General features: G+C 39.9%; 1 pseudogene; it reads right to left on the reverse strand.

Annotated features, from left to right (window-relative positions):
- Positions 1-56: 56 nt before the first annotated feature.
- LOC109549919 (origin recognition complex subunit 6 pseudogene) lies at positions 57-19,113 on the reverse strand (annotated as a pseudogene).
- Between the last annotated feature and the right edge of the window lie 4,731 nt (positions 19,114-23,844).

Raw genomic sequence — 23,844 nt, forward strand, 5'->3', positions numbered from 1 at the left:
TAATAAGAAAGTTTATTTTTAAATAGATGTATTTAATGCTAAAAAGAAGGAACAACTTAAAGAAAAATATTTTTATTAGTATAGATGACACAAGGATATGACAAAATCATAAAACTGGGATGTAAATAATAGAAATTTGAGAAATACCAGACTAAACAATTGCTAATCAAGTCATGCTTTTATTTTTAGAGAGATTGACAATCTTTTAGAAAATTCAATCTATTTAGAATAAATCTTATAACCAGCAATAGCAATTTCTAGTAAGCGTTTCTGAAAAATAAGTAAAAATTGTGAGAGATGCCTTTAGCATTAATTACCTAGGATGCTTTTAAATGCTTGTAATAGAAAACATGACTAAAAGTATCTTCAACAATAAGGACTGATTTCTAATAGTTCCAGCATAGATTCAGTCAGTGACTCAGTGACATCAAGGATCGAGGTTCTTGCCATATTTTCCTCTGCCATTCTTAGCATGTCAGTTTTGTCCTCATATTCATTTTCTCATGATCTCAAGAGAGCTTCCATGGCACCAGTCATCGTCCAACAATGACCGGATTCAGGAAAGTTTGAACCTTTTGTCCATTTGCAGAGCAAAGGAAACCTAAAAGTTCCATTACTTGCCTTCACATTTCTCAAGCAAGATTGCCCCTGTATAAAATCAAACATTAGCAAGAAGAAAAGGAATTACACCAGGATTGCCTTAACCTAATCCTCATTCACCCACTGAGGCTAAGGAGGTATCAATAAAGAACATGGGCCTAATAACTGAACAGTATTGGGGTTCTCTTGGCAAGGAATTATGAGGGGAATGTCTGTTGGGTATTCAATCCACATTGTTTGCCATGAGCTTGCATTAACACAAGACTTTAACAAGTTGGGACATGCAGAAAGTCTAAGGATTAATATTGGAGAAAACTCTTATTTCAGTGTCACAAGTAATAGAAACCTGGGCCAAATAGACAAAATACACACAGAAGATGGAAGCTAACAGTTTTTTTTTAAGGGTCCAAATAGAGTAAACTCTCAAAAAAATTTTATCTCAGGGGTTTAAAAAACATTGATTGGTTGATAATCCTTCTCCCCTATTCTACCTGCCTCAGCTACTGTGAGCAGGAAAGGCCTGCAAGGGCAATCTCAGACCAATTTTAAAACTGGTTGTTGTTATTGTTTTTAAGAATTTGATATTTTTAAAAAGCTGCAGAGCAGACATCATGGGGGAAAAAAAGAACATTATTGGGCTTTGTTAGACATTTTTATTTTTTTAAATTTTAACTTACATGTGGAATATGTGGAGGGGCACCTTTATCTCACCTGTGCATAGGTCTTGTCTGTGTTTTAATCTGGCCCTGACAGATAGCTTTAGCTCCAGTAAATGAGATGGTCTATAAACCTCTCTCGAGTTACTAGTGTTATAAATGCTTTCTAAGCATAATTCTTGGCTTTATTCCCCAGTCCAGAATGAATGGAATCAAATAAATGACTGAATTTGGATCTGGTCGCAGACATGAGGAGACAGGAAATGGCCATTCAACAAATATTGAAATATTGATTGAGCACCAAAAGGGTGCCAAGTTCTTTGTATTTATTTTGATTTTCATCCCAACAATAACTCTATAATACAGACATTTTTAACTCCAATTTTCAAGATATAAAATTAAGGGCCAAATAAAGGGAGTGATTTCTTAGAGTTTACAAAACTGGTAAATACGGAACAAAGATCTGAACTTGGGTCTTTCTGATCCCAAATCCCATGTTCTTTGCGTTGAACTCTCCCGCCTCCTGAGGGTCTTCACAACCAAATACCGAAGGACAAAATCAAGAGGTTATGAAATGAGATCAAAGGTACAAGCTAAGATGTGGAAGAACAGAAAAACAAGAGTCAATACCAAATCTAGGCACAAACAGATATTTCACAACTACTATGTGCCGAGTGTAGAATAGAAAAGACGTTGGTATACCTGTCTAGACAGGATGGACAAGGGGAAGTAGGTCAAGAATCAATAGTGACTCCAAGATATGTGCTCTGAGATCTAAAGGGAGGGGCTTTTTATATGTTCCTTGGTGTGGGGTTAGAACAGGGAGTAGGTGTGGCTGGGACTTGGGGATAAACAGGCACACCTGGGCAATAGGAATGCAATTGGCTGGGTGGGGCTAGGGAAAACAAACTTGACGGTAAGTTTGCCTTTTCACAGCTAGGTGAGTTTTCCCTTACCTTATGCTTACCTGGATCTGGGAGCAAATTCTAGCTACCTAACTCTTAATTAACTGACAGACCTTTTCTCCTTGATCATAGCCCAAATAGTTCCATATTTTACATACGGGTAGAAGTTACTTTTATCTTGAATTTTAGTAACCAGAGTTTATTGGGGATTATTAAAGCTCTAATAGTGTTACCTTATTTGAGTTCCCTATGAAAAAATAATTGCTCAATTAGCATTTCTTCTGTTTCCATTCCAAAAAAGCTGGGCTATTGTCACCTGAGTTGTCATCTAGGTGTAGTGTTATCTTAGATATCTATCACTTGAAGGTTAAATACCATTATTATGTTTGTTGGCCCAGATGATATACCACACAGTTTCAGCTGTATGACTCATCTTGTGGAAAAGAATGTAATTTCTTTTAGTGTATCAACTCTAACCTGCCAATCTTCATAATGGCCTGCATATTTTTAACCAGGCCTTCTCATACTTACCAGTGCTACCAAGAAGACGTGGCAGTTGTCTGTATTTATCCAAATCTAAAGAATAACAATGTTAGTGCTGAGACATATTTTCAACTTGAGCTTACCAAGAGCCCATTTTAATTTCAACCCAAATCTGAATATACAACACAAAGTTGGGAAAATCCTGGAAGGCCAAACCATGCAACAGAATTTCCTGAGCCATAAAACCAATACTATACCCCTCCCCACCCCCTTTCTCTGAGAGTACAGAAAATGTAAACTACTCCATGTGCTATTAGACAAAGTTCAAAAGGTACATTGATCAGTTCAATCCTAATGGTCCCAGGAAAGTACACATAAACTCATTTTATTAAATAAGTATTATTTACTAAGCATCCCGTGCCTCCAAAAACATTGAACTCATTTTTTCTAAATGTATTTTTCTGTATTTAAGCATACTTTGGAATTAGCCTGTAAAATTTACTGATGGTAGATTGCATTGCTTCTTTTGCAAAGGTAATATGACTATTGTCTGCCTGACCTGGGAACAGCTCTATTGTGAAATAGCCAAAAAGCTCTGAAGCTGGAGTCAGAAGGAATCTTAGGTTCAAATTCTGACTCAACCATTTGATTCTACATTACTTTAGGCAAATTACATAGCCTCCCTAAATCTCTTCATCTAAAATATAGGGATAATAAATTTTACTTTAACAAGTGGTTGGTTTGAATCCCATGAGATGATGCAAATAAGTACTTATAACAATGCATGACTCTGAAGGAGCTATAAAGAAGTGGTTACTTAAATTTAAAAAGCAATAGACTCGGTCAGGAGTCAGAAAAAGAGTCAGAAAGGGAATGTACTTAAGATGTAGAGTGACTATTTGATTATTGAGAAAAAATTGAAGGTTTGGATATTTTGAAAATTCCATGTAAAATATACAGCAACCACCCTCCAAATACCAATGACCTCCATATCTAAATTTTCAGCCTTGGCCTCTCCTCCAAGCTTTAGACTCTGGTATCCAACTCCCCACAGGACTGGTCCATCTCAACATGTCCAAAACTGAACTCAGCATCTTATCCTTCAAAACTATTGCTATTTCTTAGCTTAGTGGAGTGTGCCCATAATTCACTCAGTCACAAAATTCAGAAATTTGGATGTCGTCCTAGAATCTTCCATCTCTCATATTCCACCCCAAACATCTAAATCAAGGCCAATAGATCTGTGGTTCGTAAACCTGGCAGAGCTTCAGAACTAGGGTGCTTTGTATAAATACGAAGCCCTGCCCCAGAGATTCTGATTCAGAAGGCCTGAGGTATGCTGTGGGAATCTACTTTCAAAAATAAATATACAGAACTTCCACAAAGAATCTGATACTCATCGAGATTTGGAAGCCACTGTTGGAGTATACCTTCCTACCCGATCTTGTATGTGTATCTTCCTCTCCATCCCTACTGCAGCTCCCTTACTTTAGATGCTCATAGCTCTCTTGAATACTAAAAGTCACTCCATTAGTGGTCACTGTGCATCCAGTCCCCCTAACCCCCACTGCATTTAATCTTCTAGTGCTGCCAGATCTATTTATCTGAATCCAAGCTTTAGAGAAAAACACATCTAAATTCAAATCCCTGCTTTGCTAATTACATGCCTATAACCTTGAGCAAATTACTTCGTCTAAGACTCAGTTTTCTCATCAGGAAAATGAAGATGATATTAATACCTATTAAATGAGATTTGGATGGATAGTATATGTAAATATCTTAATATAAGTACAGGGACTGGCATATAGCAAGCTATTAGAATTATTAAGCTAATATAGTTGTTGTTTTTGCTATTATGACACAAATCTATGTAATTCCTGTTTCATGTTCTCCTCCTGCTCCTAGCCTCCTTTTCAGTGAACAAATCCTAAGTTAGGCCTTCTACATCACAATTGCCTTTCTCCAACCTGGACCTCTAATAATCACCAGTCATGAAACATCCTCTGATATGGCATTTGTCCTTCCAGATTTCTTCCCCTGACTCACACCTGAGGCCTGCCCAGATTATACAGCTCAGCCAAGTGGAAATTTCTAGTTTGTGTGATTTGGTTCTTCCACTGCCCAGGTCTGACTTATCCAACTACCACCTAACCAGAGTTGGGTGTCCTGACTCTAAATAAAGTTAATAAACACAGTTCTCTATATGTTTTGTATAGAGCCCAATTTACCACAGATATATGGTATACAGTACATAATTATACTCTCCTCCCTAAACATAAAGTTCTTGCCTTAGCCAATACATAAAGTTTAAGCTCAGATAGAAGTAAAGAAAAGTAGACACTCAGGTAAGCTCAGGTAGAAGTAAAGGGAACCAGTCTGAAGAGATGTCATTTTCTGGAGGTGGGCAAGTCTGGTGGTCAGATCAGCTAGAGTGCCAAAATTCTTTATCAGGGGGTGAAACAACCTGATTCCAGAAAGCCTGTGGCTGGGGGTATTTGAAGGGCTGTGGGAGGCAGAATGAAGGCCTCGGGAAAAGAGGTTAGCAGGACACAGCAACAACAACGAGGAGGAGGGTGCTAGCTAACTTTTACTGAGTATTCATCACAGATCGGGCGCTGTGTTAATTCTTTTACAAACATTTTCTCTAATTGTTACATCAACCCTTCAAGCGGTTGAGTACCAGATGGAAAAACTGAGTCTCGGGGGGGTTAAGAGACTTGCCCAAGATTACAGGGCTAGTAAACAAACCCACTCCCCTCAACCCGATTCCCCCACAGGGCCTAACCATAAGAGCACTAAAAGGGGGGATTTCAGCTCACTGAGCACAGCATGTCCCAGGGGCTCTCTTGAATCAATTTGCATACTGCACTCAGAAGAGCAGTTAGTTCCTGTTTCTTTAATCCCCAGGATCCCTCTCCCTTGGGCTGGTCGGACAGGACTGAGCCTGCTGGTTGCAGGTAAGGCTGGAGCAGAGAGGGACTTCGGTGATTCAAGTGCCACTAGGTTGGCAATACAGTTGCAGATACTGGCCTAGACAACACTATTCTCTTAAATCACATAAGAATTCAATCATAGATCCACTAGACTCTGCCCATCACAGAAAAGTAAATAACCTCCCCGAGAATTAATTTTGGGGAATTAATCCAAAATGTTCAAGACACGTGGCCTCAGTAGTTATAATAAAAAAAAAAAAAAAAAAGCCTAACAGCATAGGAATGAATAAGTAATTTTTGGCTCAAACTTACAAAAGCAGTCATTAAAACGTACATGACAAATTGTGCGTGACAACTTTGAAACAACACAAAATAGACTTTGACAAGCTAAAATTTAAAAAGGAGTCAAAATTATATCTACCATATGGACATAATTATGTTTTTGTTCAAAGCATAGAGAACAACAACAAGAATAATGCACCACAGTGTGAATGGGGGTTGACTCTAGTTGGTGGAAGCAGAACTTATACTGTTTATTTTTCTTCTTATTGACATTTTATGATATTTTTAATGAGCATAGGTTAATTTTCAATGCAAAAAAATAAATAAGCTTTGTTTTTTAAAAAATAAAAAGAACTAGCCTCCTGGAAAGTCCTAGTGCATTTTGGAATTGTTTCTGAGTCTGGCTCAGCCCACCTCCTATTTTCTTCATCGTGCAGCCATGATCCCATGACCCAACAGCCTGGTGGCCTGTGGTAATCAGAGCTGTTAAGTAACTTCCCTGAAATTTTGAGGGTTTTGCCATTTTCCCCACTACCTTATAAAGAGTCTTCAACAGGTTTTTGGCTTCATAAACTATCAGAAATCCATTCTTCCTCCCAGCAGTCCATTTTATTAGAATGATGTGGTGAAACACAGGACCACACAAGCAAGGGCTGGTTTTAATTGTTAACCATTCCCCATTGTGTTTGGTTTCTTTCTGCTCCCTGATGGGCTCCACTAGAACTCTTCTGTAAACTTCTGTTCCTTAAGGACTCCCAATCCAAATAGGGCCGCCTGCGCCCCTCCTCCACATTGTATCCTGAGCAGAGGTAGCCAGGTCACAAGCTTGCATCAACCGATGATGTTTCAGAATCCTTACCTAAGAAGGAAGTGGATGCTAGGTGATCATGGTGAACACAAAAATATCAAAGGATCCTTGTTACTGTCTTCCAGTGATGAGTACATTTTCAAGTTCTATTCCAAATACCTTGGCAGCCATTTTACTCCAGGGAGCCAGAGAGGGGAAAGTCTGTTCTTGCATCATTACCAACAGCTTGGGGAAAACCCAGTCCTTTCACATACAAACAGGGCTGGCTGCATTTGATTGCACAGAGCCAGCCAAATTGGGACTTCTTAACAGCTCATGCCTCTGACAGTTACTCAGCACCACCTCTGAGATTTAGTAGAGAGCAAAAAACACTCCAACAGGCCCCTTTCACACATGTAAGTGTGAAGTACACGTGGTTTTCCATACCTCCTATCAGCCTTGCTTTGGTGAAGAAGAAGATTCAGTCAAATTCATTTCCATAAAGCAATGCTGCTCTATATGACTCTACAGAAACCACATTAAAGGTATCGAGTGAGGGCTATCTGTATTACTAGAAAGACACTTTGACAAACAGTAGATTTTCAGAGTGTGATAAATGCAGTACAAGGCTAGATGAACCCAAGAAGATTAAGAAGAAAAAAAGCTGTAACAGTAGAGGAAGGAGAGGGGCATCTAAGGGAAAACGTAGATCTAGAGATGATAAAGAAAGGAGTGGGAAAAAAAAATATAGGGCAAATTTCCATTCTGAAGAAGAAAAAGCACCCACTTTTTACCTCACTTTGGGTCTGCATCTGAGAGTATAAACGGCATTGAAGAGCCCCGAATCTTCCAACAGGACTAAATTCAGTTTTCCACAAGTAGTTTCCTCACCCAGTGCAGGAACCTTCACACCTTCTTTCAGCCTTCCTCTCTTCCACCCACCAATGAAATTAAATGATCTCCAATATTTACATTTTGCATTTACTTCTTTTTAATTTTGACAAAATGAATTAGAACTGAGGAAATTAAAAATGAAATCTGATACAAGGTCAATTGAAGACGTATTTTGCAGAGATTGACAACCACGTTGGTGGTAGTTGCCCCTGCCTCCTCAGTAAGGTTTGCATGATTGTGGCCTTTTCCAGCTCTCACCAGGGAGCCAAACAAACTCAGTAAAAATCAGCACCATTTATTAACACTCTTATTTTACCAGACTATGAGGTAGCCCAAAAGAAGAGTATACATGGCTCCTTCCCTTAAAGAACTGAGAATCTCAAAACTCTGCATACATAAGCCCCAGATTTTAAAGGATCTCAGAGCTGGTTTACAGTAAGAAAATGCATATTCATCTGATAATGAAGAAAATATGGAAGGAAGATTAGTTGTAAGAAAACCCTTCAGATACTCCAAGATTTTCTGGTACAAAATGTAATCTATGGGAGCTTGTTAGAAATGTAAAATCTTGGACCCTGCCCCAGATCTCCTGAATCAGAATTAGCATTTTAACAAGATCTCCAGTATAGATACGTGTTTGTTAAAGTCTGAGAGGCACTTCCCTAAGACTTCTCAAGCCCCTTTACACCCCCTGTTCAAATTGAACACAATATGGCTTAAAATGTTGGATAGGTAAGAAAACATAGAGACAGGTGTAGAGGCAAGATCAACTGTTGGGTTTTTTGTTTTTGGTTTTTTTCAAAAAAAAAATGAGGTATTTCAGAAAGTGCAACAAAATTAATCAAACAAGTACAGGAAGAGGGCAAACAGGGGTTTCAGTTACTGATAAGCTTGATATGAGTCAATTGACTATGGCTACCAAAAAAGAAAAAAAAATTGAAAAGCAAGCAAATACAAAAGCTAAAGACTGCATTAATAGAAGCATGGTATCTGGATCAGGAAGATGACTGCCCTACTCTACCTTACACTGGTCAAGTCTTATCTTAAGTGCATTCAGTTCAAGATATTGCAATTAAGAAAAATAGAGACAAACAAGAACATGTTCACTTGAGAAAAACCATGATAGTGAAATTAAAACCCTGACCTGGGGGAAAAATTGTTGAAGGAATTGGAGTTGGTAAATTCATTTAAGAAAGGTTTTGATGAAAATAAAAACCTTAAAAATATGGAGGAAAATCATGTGGGGAAAAAACACTTGGTCTGTGGACAAGCATTTGAGAACCATTGGTTAAGATACCTGAGGACAATTCAAACTCCGGAAATTTGTCATTTAGGACATTATTGGATCTCCAAAGCATCTAATGCAAAAACCAACAAGGCAGAGAAGCAGGTATCATTCTCCTCAAATTATAGGAGAGCATGATCAATGATGGAGCCTGGTCTAGAACAAGGGTTTCTGAGCCTTTGTCCAATGTGCTTTCATTACCCAGCCTGCTATGAAATTCCTACCTTGGTAATCATTACAGAAGTAAAGGAAGTAAAAGTGACCCCAAAAATTTATTTTGATTTTTTCTTCTACCTTATGATCCAAATACAGTTGCCACTAGCCTCAAGTGCAATAGTGTACCGACACATGGCTAGTGGAACTGAGAAACTGAAATTTTATTTTTGTTTAACTTAAGTTAATTGAAAAAATAAGTATAATTATTTTATATTAAACTAATATTTAATTCAGTTATTGGAAAACTTTAAGCATGTTTGAGGCATTTTGGATATATAAATTTAGTTTTTCAATATTATGAAATCTAAATATTATTTTCAAGGACAATTTAATATCCTAATTGACATGTTCTATATGTAGGTGGAAAATATGCCCCAGAGAGCAAATATGTACATGAAAGGAGATGCAAAACATTTCAGTATTTTACATATTTATTATATGTTAAAATGTTTTAGATATGTTGAGTTAAACAAAATATATTATTAAAATTAATTTCACCTCTTTCCTTTTACTTTTATAATGTCTTTATTAAAAACTTATAATGATCTGTGTGGCTCACGTTATATTTCTATTAGACATCCCTGTTCTATGTCATTCTGAAAAAGTTTGAAAAGGAACTCAAACCTCTTTCTCCAAGCTGAGGCTGCCAGTAGTTCACTTTTCTATCAAACATGCCTGACTTAAGAGGGAAAGATGCAAACTCTGCTGAGAAGAGCAAGATCTCCAGCATTGCTCCCTCATCACCCCTCCAAGTATTGCAGGGGTTTTAGTAGACCCCTTAGGAATGCATAGTTCCCCTGCTGTAAGACAGTCTCAGACAGCGAAATCTGACATTTCTGGAATGTATTAAATACAGGGAGAAATCCCTTCTCATTCCTGCAACTTTATTTCAGGTGAGTGGTGATCCCTTAGGTGGTTCACCTCTTTTGCTGTTGCCCTGTCTCCCATTGGGTGTGACCGATCATAGAGGAGACCATTACCCTGTTCCATCCTCTGCAGGGGAAGCAGTAAAAATCAAGCTACATACACTTGAATGCCAGGAATGAAGTTTCAGAGAGCCTGGTTCTTCCCATCTCCTCCAGACTAAGCCCAAAAGCTCACAATTGGGAATTGTGGTTTGAGAAATAAGCTTGGAATACATCATTCCTTTCCTCTTCTTCTCTACCTGGCTATCTCCTGTTCATCCCAGTAAATTCTTCTTCTTTCAGTAAACATTTCCAAATCCCAACTGCTAAATTTCAGTGTCCTTTCCTCTATTTCCATCATACCCTGTGACTCCTTCTTTCATATTTATCACCACTGTCCACGTCAAAGATCTCCTAGAATCTCCTGAGGTGTATTTCCTCATCATTGCCTGACATTCTTAAGGTAAAGGCCAAAATGCCAAGGACGTCCTGACTTTTGAGAGAATCTGACTAGTTTACGGGCCTAAGGGTAAGCAAGGTGATGGCCTAGAGTATTTAACAGTGCTTCCCAATCCTCACATGCCAATTTCCTGTTTTTTTTACCATACCTGAGTTCCTCCAGAATTCTTATTAATATATCTTTCAATAGTTCATATTTTTCATTTAAATGTGTTTAAAGAAGAAACGTTACATCACTGTCATAAATGGAAAACTCATATTTTTATATGCATTAAAAGAACAATCAGGGGCTTCCCTGGTGGCGCAGTGGTTAAGAATCCGCCTGCCAATGCAGGGGACACGGGTTCGACCCCTGGTCCACAAAGATCCCACATGCTGCGGAGCAACTAAGCCCATGTGCCACAACTACTGAGCTTGTGCTCTAGAGCCCACGAGCCACAAATATTGAGCCCGTGTGCCACGACTACTGAAGCCCGTGTGCCTAGAGCCCGTGCTCTGCAAGAAGAGAAGCTACTGCAATGAGAAGCCCATGCACTGCAACGAAGACCCAACACAGCCCAAAATTAATTAATTAATTAATTTTTTTTTAAGTACAAGCAGTCAAAATAAACATTTATCTACTACCACCTAAAATCCTCTCTTCTACCACCAGTGGTATACCCATTACATACAGGAATAATGGTCTAGAACATCATTGGCAGAACAGATGGAAATCTAAAGTGTGGACGTGAACTTCCGAAAATTTCATGGCAAACTAATTTGGCTTAGCAAACCAGGTTTTTCAGAATGAAGACTTTCTCTGAACCACGATCCACAATATGAAGATCCCCTCTCTGGACTCAGAGCCGAGCACAGGATGAGGAATAGGGAAGTACAGGAACCCAGTAAAGTCTAAGAGCATCTCAGTGAGCAGCATACTGAGAGTATTGGCATGGACAAAGATTTTAATGGGGAGGCAACAGGAAGCAAATAGCTGAAGTCTGAAGTTTACTTCGCATGTGCTATGTATCCCAAAGTGGCCGATGGGTCCCTCAAGTGCTATTCTACCTCCTCCGTCAAAGCCTTTATTTAGTGATAGTTTCATAATCCCCCTTAAAGCAGGTTCTGTGGATAAAATAAATTCAGCTTGACTTTTTCTTCTAATTCCTCTTTCTTATTTGGGAATTACTATTTTTAGCAGCACAATTTAGTTTCTCTTTATTCATGCATATGAAATGAAATAAAACTCATCCCTTTGGAAAATGATCTTAAAATTCTAGGACCTCAGATTTTATTAAAATCCCCCAGGTGCATATAATGACTTTAGATGTAGACTACACCATAGTCTTCTGTACATGATCTTATTTCAACCAACTCTCAAATAGGAAAAACAAAACAAAACACTGGTATTAAAAAAAAATTAAATAAACATGGATTTTGCATAATATATCCATATGGATTTAGACAATTAGGATGGCAAAGAAAAAGAGTTTCTGGTAGCTAAATGGATAAGAAACAAGCAGTTTCCTTCACACCAAGTAAAACTAAGAGTGCTGCAAAGAGGTTATTTTGAAGGCAGATTTCCACGAATTGTCAATCACTCTCGGTTAACAGAAAATTACACCCATATATTCTTAGAAATCTCTCAGTTCCCTCCTTACTGTGTAGTGCTTTGGTGGTAATGTTCCTCTTTGAGGTGGTGTTTGTTAAATACATGTGGCTCGATGTGAAAATGCTAGGGGATTTTTGCATACTTTCCTAGCCTAGATGCACATATGCTCTTAGAAATATTTTGCAGAGATAAATAATGGTTTAACACATGTTCTACATAATCTTTTTTTGCATATAGAAATAATATTTATTAACTTAGGTTGTACTATATATTTAGTCAAACCAAGAGATTAACACAAAAACAAGTAAAATCTTTAGACTCCATTCAGCTTGAATTTCATATTCTGGATAGGACAGGAGACCGTCTTTTGCTTAAAACAAAACAAGAAAGCAAAATAGCTTCAATGACATTTTGTAGGAGAGAGCAGACCTGTGGGGAGCCAAGGCTGAGCCAACCAGGCACTGTGGCTAATCTAACAAATTTGCTGCCCATGTGAGAGCCACCCTGCTCAGCCCCAATGCTGGCTTCTTTGCTATTAAGGATAGGATCCTTGTTATAAAAGTTCAAACAAATTTCCAAAGCCCTCACATCTTCCTTGAGGTGGCAGATGCACCGCTGGTTTGCAGTACAGGTGGTCCGGGAGCTGAAATCACTCTGTTGTAGCCTTTTGTGCTTTGACAGCATTTTCCAAAATTTTCCTTTTCCACTGTTCATAATCCTGTGTCAGATCTTCATCTTTCTGCCGTTTATGTGGGATCTCTACTACATTCTCTGTTTCCGTTGCTGAAGGTTCAACCACTGTCTTCTTTTTCTTCCATGGTGGAGTAGCTGAATCTCCAGGCTCTCTGTCGATCTGCTGCCCAGTCTTCTCTAACTGTTTACAGAGTCGATCAAACATGGCTTTTTTTACACCGGATGTGGCTGCCATTTTATTTTTGTCCACCTTTAGCTTTAGAATCTTGCATGCTGAAAGTAGTGCAGCAGTGGTGAAAAGCGGCCTGGGTAAGTCAAGATCCACCTGCTGTGTTTGTGGAAGACTGGACTCATAGCTTTGCAGTACCTTTGAAGCCATGTTCACTGCTTTTGCACAGCTAAACTGTACAGCTAGGTCTCTTATTCCAATATTCGAGTTCAGGCCCAGTAAACACTCAAAAGATTTAAGACAACTCTGATACATCTTCTTGTTCAAACCAGAAAGTTTAATTAAATAAGCCCTGTCCAAGGGGCACTTCATGCAGGAAGCTCAGCACCTCCGGCTCGGCGATGCCCAGGCGCGGGGCTAAACGCCGGATCGGACCATGTTCCATGGCGCGGACAAAGACTACCTACATAATCTTTTTGAATAGTGGAAATATTGCTCTAAAAATTAATAGCTCTTTAGAGGGAAAGGATTATTTTCTTGGTAGAAGAAACTATATATTGACAATAGCTCTTTTCAACATGTATAACTATTCCCTTTTTACTATTTTGCCTGAAACATCTGACAAATATTGCTTTTCTAGGACCCTTTATAAAGTATGAAGGCAATATCAGTTAGCCTCCCAGAAATTAATAAGCAGAGAAAATAATATTTTAATTAACAGTAGGGCCAGTACAAAAATATAACAATTTTTACTATGCACAGAAAAGGAATGATCTATACTATTATTAACTTTTAATGTTAATTGTACTATATTAACATGAACTTTCACATTCTTGCTTTCTACCCTCAGAGACTTTCATATTCATTATCTCCTTTCAGTTTCTATGAAATAAGACAGCAATATTACCCTGAATTTAACTATGAATAAGTGGAAGTCTAGAGAAGTTAAATACTTTTCCCCAAGTTACAAAGCAAGGTAGTAGTTAACTAGGACAAATTCTACCATTTTATCTTATGGTCAAATGAAATTATCAAACTGTGGTGCATCTTCATACTGTGTATCAACCTTACAAGTTAGAGTGTCTCCTGCTCCTGCCATTTTTCTTCTTTGGAACCTTATGTATCACTTGAACACAGTCCCAAGAAAACCTCACTAATACTATATTACCTAATAGCATTTATTCAAGCTATGCTGTAAATGATCACCGTGTTGGGCAGTACTTTGAGGGAGATATCATTATTCCCATTTGACTGATGACAAAGCTGCGGCTCAGAGAGCTTAAGTCACGTGTGCACGGTCAGACAGGCAAGAATGGTTAGAGAAGTGCAGTGCTGGAATCTGGCTCCAGCAAACTGCAGAGCCAGCATCTTTGTTCCTCTCCAAGACTCCTCAAGTGAGGTCATGGAACTCCAGAGTCATTCTCCAGCAAATGGAATTGTTCAAATGTAGACAGGCTAAGAAACTGACTGAAGCTGGTCTTTATACAAGCTAGAAAATTACTTCGGTGAGTCAAATGAATTGTTATATTACAAAAAGATTATCCAAAAGAATACATCAAGCATTAATTAATGTCTCATAATGTCTTATAAAGAAAAATATTAGCAAGTTGTCATTAACCTCAGAGGTAATCTGAAAAGACCCAAAGTTATCCATAGTGATCACTGTGGTGCAGATCTCCTGAAGACTAACGATCCAAATCCAATTCTATTTGGGCAGGAATGTGCCTTTGTATACATATGTGGTTCCCAATCTGCTGTACTTCTCAGGACTCTGCTCTATTCCTCCCTCTGACTGTTGGACACTATGGCATCACCTCTCCAACTGATGTACAGTGACAGATCATCCCTCTGTCTAATCCCACTCCTATTTGGAATCACACATTCCCTGGATTAGAAAGCATTGTTTAATACTTCGGAGCAGCAAACAATATCAAATTGCATCTGAGAATAAAAAAGTAAGTAAGCAATACTGATTAGAAATAATCATTCTCTTTTGCAACACCTAGCCCATAATTGGTGTTCAGTTAAGTATCTGTGAAGCTGAACCCAATAATATCAAAACAGTTCAAGAGGAAGCTTACCCCAGGGAAGAGAGCCATATGTAAGATCCACAATGGATCATTGAAAATTCGGTGTACTTATGCTTAGAACCATAGAAATGGTGGAAGATTTAGAGACAGTTATATCACGTGAACAACTAAGGCCCAAAGAGATAGACCCAAGGTCACAAAGGTAATTAGTGGCAAAAGTGGGCCATGAACCAACAAGTCTTGGTCACATGCTCTTTCTAAAAACATTGTCATGTAGAAATGTATTTTTAAAATAAACTCAATTGTACTCTCAAATATGTGGTTACTGCAAAGCAGATCTCTAAGTACATGTATGTTTATCACATGCAGATAATTTTTAAATGCTGGATATTCCTAAGCCTGACCTGAGTCAAGAGACCTGGGTTCAAGTCTCAATTTTTTTTTTTTTTTTTTTTTTTTTTTTTTGTGGTACACGGGCCTCTCACTGTTGTGGCCTCTCCCGTTGCGGAGCACAGGCTCCGGACGCGCAGGCTCAGCGGCCATGGCTCACGGGCCCAGCCACTCTGCGGCATGTGGGATCTTCCTGGACCGGGGCACGAACCTGCGTCACCTGCATCGGCAGGCGGACTCTCAACCACTGTGCCACCAAGGAAGACCAAGTCTCAATTTTTAACTAGCCCCTTGATAGCAAGTCACTTTGCCATGCTGGATATTGGTGTCCTGAACTGTAAAATGAAGATGCCAGATGTAACTGTTAGGTTACAACTGACCAAAAAAAAAAAAAAAAAATCAAACTGACTTAAGCAGAAAATTCAAACTGACTTATGTCCAGAAGTAGACATGTTTCAGATGGGTCTTAAACCAAGGATTGCATCATGTCACCGGGATCTAATCTTCTCCTATCTGCCTGCTATGTTCCTTTATATTGGCTGTGCTTTTAGGCTCCATGTGTCACAAGATGGCTGCCAGCTACTCTAGGCCTGTCTCCTCTACAAGTCCTCTGAGTTAGGTAAAATCAACAACTACACTGGACAAAATGCCTTTAAGATCACTAACATTTGCATTGATTTCTGGTTCTATGAGATCCTATTAATGTCTATCTTAGATTATAAGAATATAGGAACTGTTTGGAGGAATGTTAGTAGCTCTCTGTACCCCCAAAGGAAGAAATCTGTTACGTTTCCACTGCCATGGCCATGATGTAACACACACTTCATGGTGTGCCTCACACTTCCTGGTTGTAGTTTCCTCCATGTACTCTATTGTCAAATGTCATTTTGCCTTTGAATACACTCTTCCCTCTGTCTGGGATGCCCTTATTCTTCCTTGTCTGTCTGACAAAAGCTTACTCACTGAACAATACATCACTTTCCCTGGGAAATCTTCCCTGATTACAACCCTCCACTCAAGTGAAATTGATCACTCAGTTGTACTTAGGCCTTCCTACCTACCTGGACTGGAATATATGTCATATTGTATAGTATTCATTTATTTACATGTCTTCTCCAAGGAGTATTAACATTTGGAGGTGAGGAACCATGCCTTATTCATCTTTATGTCCCCAGTGCCGAATAACAGTGCCTGAAAGATAGCAATCATTCAATAAATTTTGATGAATCAATCAATGAATCAATAAAATCTAGTTCCTCTGAACTAGAACATTATGGACTCCCATTCTGTCACCTAAAACACAATTTAAAATAATGCATCTCCCTCCCACACCTCACTCCAACTCTCTGACAATAGCAAATCATTTTACAGTCTTGTATGTTCATAAAGCAGAGTTGATCCTGCTTTCTAACCATTTTTAGGACAAATGTTTATTTGGTTTTCACAAAATGAATACGATTCCACCACCACTAAATCTGAGGCATCTGGGCATTAGAAAATATGCTCCCCAATACCCGTACAATTATATAGGTATATCTCAGTATTGCATTCATTTTCCTAGGAGTTCTTTTTTTTTTTTTTTTTTTTTTGGTATGCGGGCCTCTCACTGTTGTGGCTTCTCCCGTTGCGGAGCACAGGCTCTGGACGCGCAGGCCCAGCCGCTCCGCGGCACGTGGGATCCTCCGAGACCGGGGCACGAACCCGTGTCCCCTGCATCGGCAGGCGGACTCTCAACCACTGTGCCACCAGGGAAGCCCTCCTAGGAGTTCTTTGATGAGAATACTGGAGAATACTTTTAATAGAGTTTGTTGAATGTACAATTTGTGTTGCCTATCAATATTCCTCAGCGATGGTGGTTAATTTGAGAAAAAAATTCTGTGTGCTTTGGGAATCTGTTAACTAATAATATTCCCCCTCATCTTCCATAGCCAGAGGTTATTATGCCAGAGGACTCTAGGGTGCAAAACCTTGCATTAGGGAACCGCAGGACAGGAAGCTGCGTGTAGGGTTATCACTCTACGGGCCCCACCTATATTCTACCTCATTATTTTTATACAGGGAGAATTAAAGCTTACAAAAGGAAAAGAAAGGTAATGTTCAAAGAGGAAGGCAGGCCATTGCTCTTGTCTTGGTTATAGGAATGTGGAAATTAACTTCTGATGACATCTATAGCTACCAGCAAGCAAGACCAAAGCATGGGTCCCTGGAACAATTTCCATGATTCACTGTCGCCTAGGAAAAGCTCAGCTTAATGGGTTGCAGTACTGACTTGGGTGTGGCTATTACTTCTTAGACCTCAATTAATAGATTGACCACCAGTTTACTGCCTGCCTTGGAACTTAAGGAACCAAGGAATTTAGTGGGATATACTATCTAAGCTCAATGATGTTTCATTTGCTTGACTCACTGACCATGACCTGGGAAAGCAAACAAACAAACAAATTCCAAAATCATCTACATCTACCAAAAGAGCTCATTTGGCGTTGTAATACTGATATTATTGTGATTACAAATCCACTTAGAGACCACCCACTACACCACTGGAAAAGAGTCCAATAGAGGCCTCTTAAGAGTTCACCCTCACGCTCCTGCTCTAGAGGCTCCACCTTTCAGGTTCCTTGAACAAATCATGCTCTCTCTCAAATCCAGGTTTGGAGCATACTGTCCCATCTGCCTGGAACGCACTTCTCTCACTGCCTTTCTGATCGCTCCGTTTCACCTAGTCAAATCTTGTTTTCCTTCAGCTCACAGTTCTCCGGGAATACCTCCCACGATCTCCTGGACTCAATTATACCTCCTCGCATCTAGAACTTTGCCTTCCCTAACACTTGTCACACCTATAGTTATTTGTTCAGTGTTTGCCTTCCTGGATTGATTGTAAAGTCCATGAAGGCCAGGATCCTTTCTGTCTTGTTCACAGATGTGAACAAGAAAATGGGAGCATGGAGTAGTCTTATTAAATTTGGGGAGAATTAAGAGAAAGTTGTCTTACACAAATAGCAAAAAGGGGGAATATCTGGGAAAGGAAGAAAAAGTGAAACCAAAACTAACATTTCAATATATAGTAATTCCGTCTTATGTACCAGGCACCGGACTATGATATGCTTGGGGACTGCAAAGTCCAACAAGTCATGGTTCCTGCTCAATAAATTATGGTTGTCTTGTTCGAGTCAGAAAACAATAGGTTGATGAAACAAAAGGAAATTCGGATTCCTGAATTGGGGAGAAAAGACAGCCTTTGAATATTTTCAGATTTCATTGATTCATTTTACCTTCTTTACCTGCAACCCAAAATATACTCTGAATTCAAACTTGTGTTTTGTAGCTGAATATGGAAAGTAAAGGCCTGTTTCTTAAGATTTATAAAGACATTTGGGGGCTCTTTGCTTTGTACATTATAGTATTCTTTCAAAAAATAGGTCAATCAACAAACATTATGGAACCCCTGCTATGGGGCCAGCACCATGCTTACCGCTGCGGGCTGTAGAGTTTAAAAGAGATGCTTTATCCTGCCTTCATATCTCAGCTTTTCACATCCTTCCTAGATGCATAGCTGCTTGTGTTTGTGTATTTACCTTTTCATCTTCCCTTTAAATCAGCACTCTGTAACTGCAGTAACACATTTTGGTGCTGTGTTAGGTGAGGAAGCTGAGATAGTTGCTTACATGACTCAACAGAGCTCATGTTCTCCCCAGTTTCTTTTATTTAACATTCCATCCTCATTCTGACCACATTGCCTTGGCAGCACCACTAAGTACCAAAGATGACAATGATTAAGTCCTGTCTCCTGAATAGAAGATACATTACAGATCTGTTTTCTTTTTTTTTTTTTTTTTTTTTTTTTTTGCAGTACACGGGCCTCTCACTGCTGTGGCCTCTCCCGTTGCGGAGCACAGGCTCCGGACGCGCAGGCTCAGCAGCCACGGCTCACGGGCCCAGCCGCTCCGCGGCATGTGGGATCTTCCCGGACCGGGGCACGAACCCGCGTCCCCTGCATCGGCAGGCGGACTCTCAACCACTGCGCCACCAGGGAAGCCCCAGATCTGTTTTCTTACAGTAAGAAAAATAATGCTAGTCGCCATCTGAGTATTAGAGACTGTACAATTCTACCAAAAAAAACACTCCTGTATTAAATTTCCACTGGCCTACCAAAAAAAAAAAAAAAGAAAGAAAGATCAAAAAATGTGTTTATCTTAGTAATTGGAGTTTTTCTTCCAGAAGCTGGCTCTGCAGAGGGGGACTGTAAAAAAACAAACAAACAAACAAAAAACCTCTCCTCCCTATGCTTTGATGGGGACACCCCATGGAGCTCAAAGTGACATGACAAAAGATAAGCGTAGGTTTTTGGAAATTCTCAAGAAGCCAGGAAAGTAGAAGTACCAAAGCAGAAAATGTAAGTTGAACAAGAATTTAAACAAATTAATGTTTACTTGGTAGATGTCAACCCTTCATCCCCCAGATGGTACAAATTCTAGAGACGTAAAAGAACTTGGGGTTGGGCTTCCCTGGTGGCGCAGTGGTTGAGAGTCCGCCTGCCGATGCAGGTGACGCGGGTTCGTGCCCCGGTCCGGGAAGATCCCACATGCTGCGCAGTGGCTGGGCCCGTGAGCCATGGCCGCTGGGCCTGCGTGTCCGGAGCCTGTGCTCCACAACGGGAGAGGCCACAACAGTGAGAGTCCCGCGTACCACAAAAAAAAAAAAAAAAGAACTTGCGGTTGATTCAAATGGATAAAATCAGAAAGCTGGAGAGAATTCAATATGAGCTATCAAAGAAAGAAGGCACTGGGGTAATTAGCCTTCCAGGAAAGCCTAAAAAGCCTTAAAAAAAATCAGTGATAGTTCAGAGATTTCTGTGTCCAGAGTGTGCTCCTAAGGCAGTTCCTATATGAAGTCTATAAAATGGCCCTTTTGCCCAGTATGAAGAGATGGGGTACGAACAGATACTGAATAGAAGAATACCTTCTCCTTCTAGTCAGTTCTCTGGAGTGTTGTCAACTAAGTGAGTAAAGGAAACGTATAGCTTAGTTTTTTCTCCCAAGACTGACTCACATTTTACTAAAAGTAATTTGTGCCCCTCTTAATAGTTGACCAAGTGTGTTATACTGCGCTGAACAATTAAGGTAGGTGCAGCTCATTAGCCCATCTGCAGAGCAGTCTCTGTATCCCAAGTAATGAAAAAGAAAAAAATAACTCAGTAGAAAAGTGATGATAGAATGAAGCAAACAAATTACTTGGGAATTAACACCCCCCGACACACAAAAAAATAAAGTCTATTCCATCACAGGAGCTTCTTTCTGCTTCCAAGAAAATCTGACGTCTAAAAAGTCAAGTACAGTCTTGGTTAAATTTCAAAGGGAGTCAGGGTATTAATAAAGGAATGCCTTTTTCTTGGTTAGGATCATATCTGCCTCTCTCCAAGAAAGTCTAGAAGACTTTGGACATTGTAAAGCTGTAGTTCTCAGAGTCTAGTACCCCTTTCTGTTGGATGCCTTTCTATCAAATCATCAAGAAGTATCTGGAAAACTAGACTAGATTGGCATCCCTGCTTAGGGTGTGTCAGTCAATTCTGTTCTGCAAATGAGCCAGGATCTGGAGGCATCCTTCAGACTGTAGTGAGGAACTTGGTGGGTGGCCTACGAGTCTGGGCTTTGTAATAGAAGGACACAGATAGAACTTCTAGCCATGAGAAGCTGCAGAGGAAGATACTCAGAGTCCAGGGAAAGATGCCAGTCCACATCCAGACTACATAAACACTAAAGAGAAACAGCCCAGTGCCAACCTAACACTATAAATAAAGAATCTTGGCTTTGTCAGAGGGAAGCCCTTATTGTCTTAGGGAATATGTCACAGATACATGGAAAAGCACAGACAGAAATACATCAAAGGTGTGGGTAACAATAAAACTCAGCATACACATAGTGATTACAGTTGTTAAAGTGCTTTCCCACAAATGATTGCATTGAATCTTCACAACTCCAAGGATAGAAGAAAGGCAAATATTTTATTATCATTATTTTATTATCATTATTGCTGTGCCCACCTTCCAGGTTTATCGTGAGGCTAGAAATCAGATGTTAAATGACACCTATCCTGCATGTGGCCACTCAACACATCTTGAGACCACCCCAGGGAAAAGAGGTCTGATCCTCCATCCTGCATAGAGGAGAGGGCCCATGTTCAGACCCTTTATGGTCCCAGTTCCCACACAGTGAGCTCACCCACACATGACTGGGCCAGATCCTGTCTCAGACCCTCAGACATCTTTGTTATGACTAATCCCACCTTTGGAATGTCTGTGGTCAATTAATTCCAATTAAGTCTTCCATTCTTATAATCCTCATATGCCAAAAGAAAGTCAGTTTACCTCCCCTGTTCTTAACCCCTTAATGCTCCGTACTTCTTCTCTTTGGCTTCTCTCCTCAAACCACTAGAACCTCTGCAATCTTCTTCCTTTATGTAAAAGAGAAAGAACCAATAAACACAGCATCTCCCCACATTATGCTGTATATTTCACCTACCATAGAACTAAGGAGAGGGGTGAAAATTTATTACTCCTTAATGCCACTTTAGAACCACCACAGTTCCATCCTGGTACCTTTGACATCTGACAATACCACTTTGTACACTTCTATATTTCTATCATCTACTGACCTCCTGGTCACATTCTTTAAGACATAACACTCCTCTCTTCTCCCCTCAAACTCAACTTCTGCCATTATATTCCAGAAAACTTCAGTGTCTTTGGGAGCAATCCACCCAATACCTTCAATCTACTGTTCCTTGACCTCAAATACACAATAACTATTCTCACCTTCACTCCACTTAGACTTCCCCACACTGCCAGGGTACATCCTGAAACTTGTCATCACCCAGAATGGTTCCACACCAAAAATTTTAACTACAAACACTGCATTCTCTGACCCAGCTGTCTTTCCTCCGGTGCTCTCAGGACGCTCGCTTGAACACACCTGCTCTTCAAATTCATTTAGTCCTCCAGCTCCTGGGTCTTCATTTCCTCAGAGTCCATCCACCTTCCCCCAAGCAGACTACAAGTAGTTGGCTATCTGACCTACTCACCACCAGCACCCTCAAATCCAAATATGTCTCTTCCTGTATTGCCCTCACCTAGAAAACTCCCAACACAGGATCAATGCCATCTTGGTACCTAAAAGGCTGAGCATTCCTAAGCAAAATGTTAAACCATTCAGATTTATGTCCCAACAAACATATGGTCTCCAATCTTAAGACTTCAGTATATCTCAGTCTTTTCACTTAATCAACATTCCTTCCTACTCTCCTCAGTAATTATTTTAAACCTATACATCTCTGTTGAGGCCCCCTCACTCTAAGTAGGCAACATAATCTTTTTCTTCACTGAAAAAAAAATTGATGTCCAGAGAGGTAAGAGGAAAAGGAGGGAGTGTGGTGTCATAAAAGCTAATTTTTTGGAAGAATCCTCTACTCTCTCTAGAGACCATTAAACAGAGAAGTTCTCAGGCTCACACTAAGCTCTCTTCTCTGCTCATTTTCAGAGGTGTATCTCATCTACTCCTATAGCTTCAATTATCTTTTTATGCAAAGGACTTTGAAATCTCTATTAGCAGTCCAGATCACTTGCCTATATACCATTAAAGTTTTAACTCAACATTTCCACTTATATATCTAGAAAGTATCTCAAATCCTCATGTCCTAAATTATTCTCTCTCTCTGTCTCTCTCTTCCTCTGTTTCACACACACACAGACACACACATCGCTTCTCTTACCTCCTCCTCAGTAAAAGGCATCAACCACCCATTAGTCAAGATAGAAAACTGGTAGTCACCCTTGCCTCCCCCCTCTGCCTCACCCAATTCATCAACAATTTCTACTAATATTATCTCCTGGCTTTCTCTCAAATCCAGTCACTTCCCTGTTCAAATAATGAATAACAGCCCTGTTCAAATAAGGAAACTAAAGCTGAAAGAGGTTAAGACATTTCACGATACCACACAACTAGTAGGTGGCAGAGCCAACTCGTCTGCTTCCAAAGTCCATGCTAAAAATTCGACAGTACTTTTACAGGGGGCTCTCAGAGCCAAAGATATCTTCAAGAAGCACAAATTAGACTATTCCAACTGCAGAATGGCCCAAAACCCAAGGAAAGAAGGCACAGGGGGTAATCAGCCTTCCAGGGAAGAATTTAAAGCCTCAAACAAAATCAGTCAATCAATCAAAGAACTTCTGTGTCCAGGAGGCTCTCCTGAGGCAGTTTCTACATAAAGACAATAGTGGCACTTGTGCCCAGAGTGAAGAAATAGGGGTACAGATAGATGCTGGATAGAAGGAGAATATATCACAGAATGTGACCATTGATGAGGATATGTCTTGAATGAGAATAGCCTTTTGCTTTTTTTTTTTTTTTTTTTTTTTGCGGTACGCGGGCCTCTCACTGTTGTGGCCTCTCCCGTTGCGGAGCACAGGCTCCGGACGTGGCCATGGCTCACGGGCCCAGCCGCTCCGTGGCATGTGGGATCCTCCTGGACCGGGGCACGAACCCGTGTCCCCTGCATCGGCAGGCGGACTCTC

Source organism: Tursiops truncatus, chromosome 6, assembly GCF_011762595.2.
Source record: "Tursiops truncatus isolate mTurTru1 chromosome 6, mTurTru1.mat.Y, whole genome shotgun sequence".
Taxonomy (NCBI): domain Eukaryota; kingdom Metazoa; phylum Chordata; class Mammalia; order Artiodactyla; family Delphinidae; genus Tursiops; species Tursiops truncatus.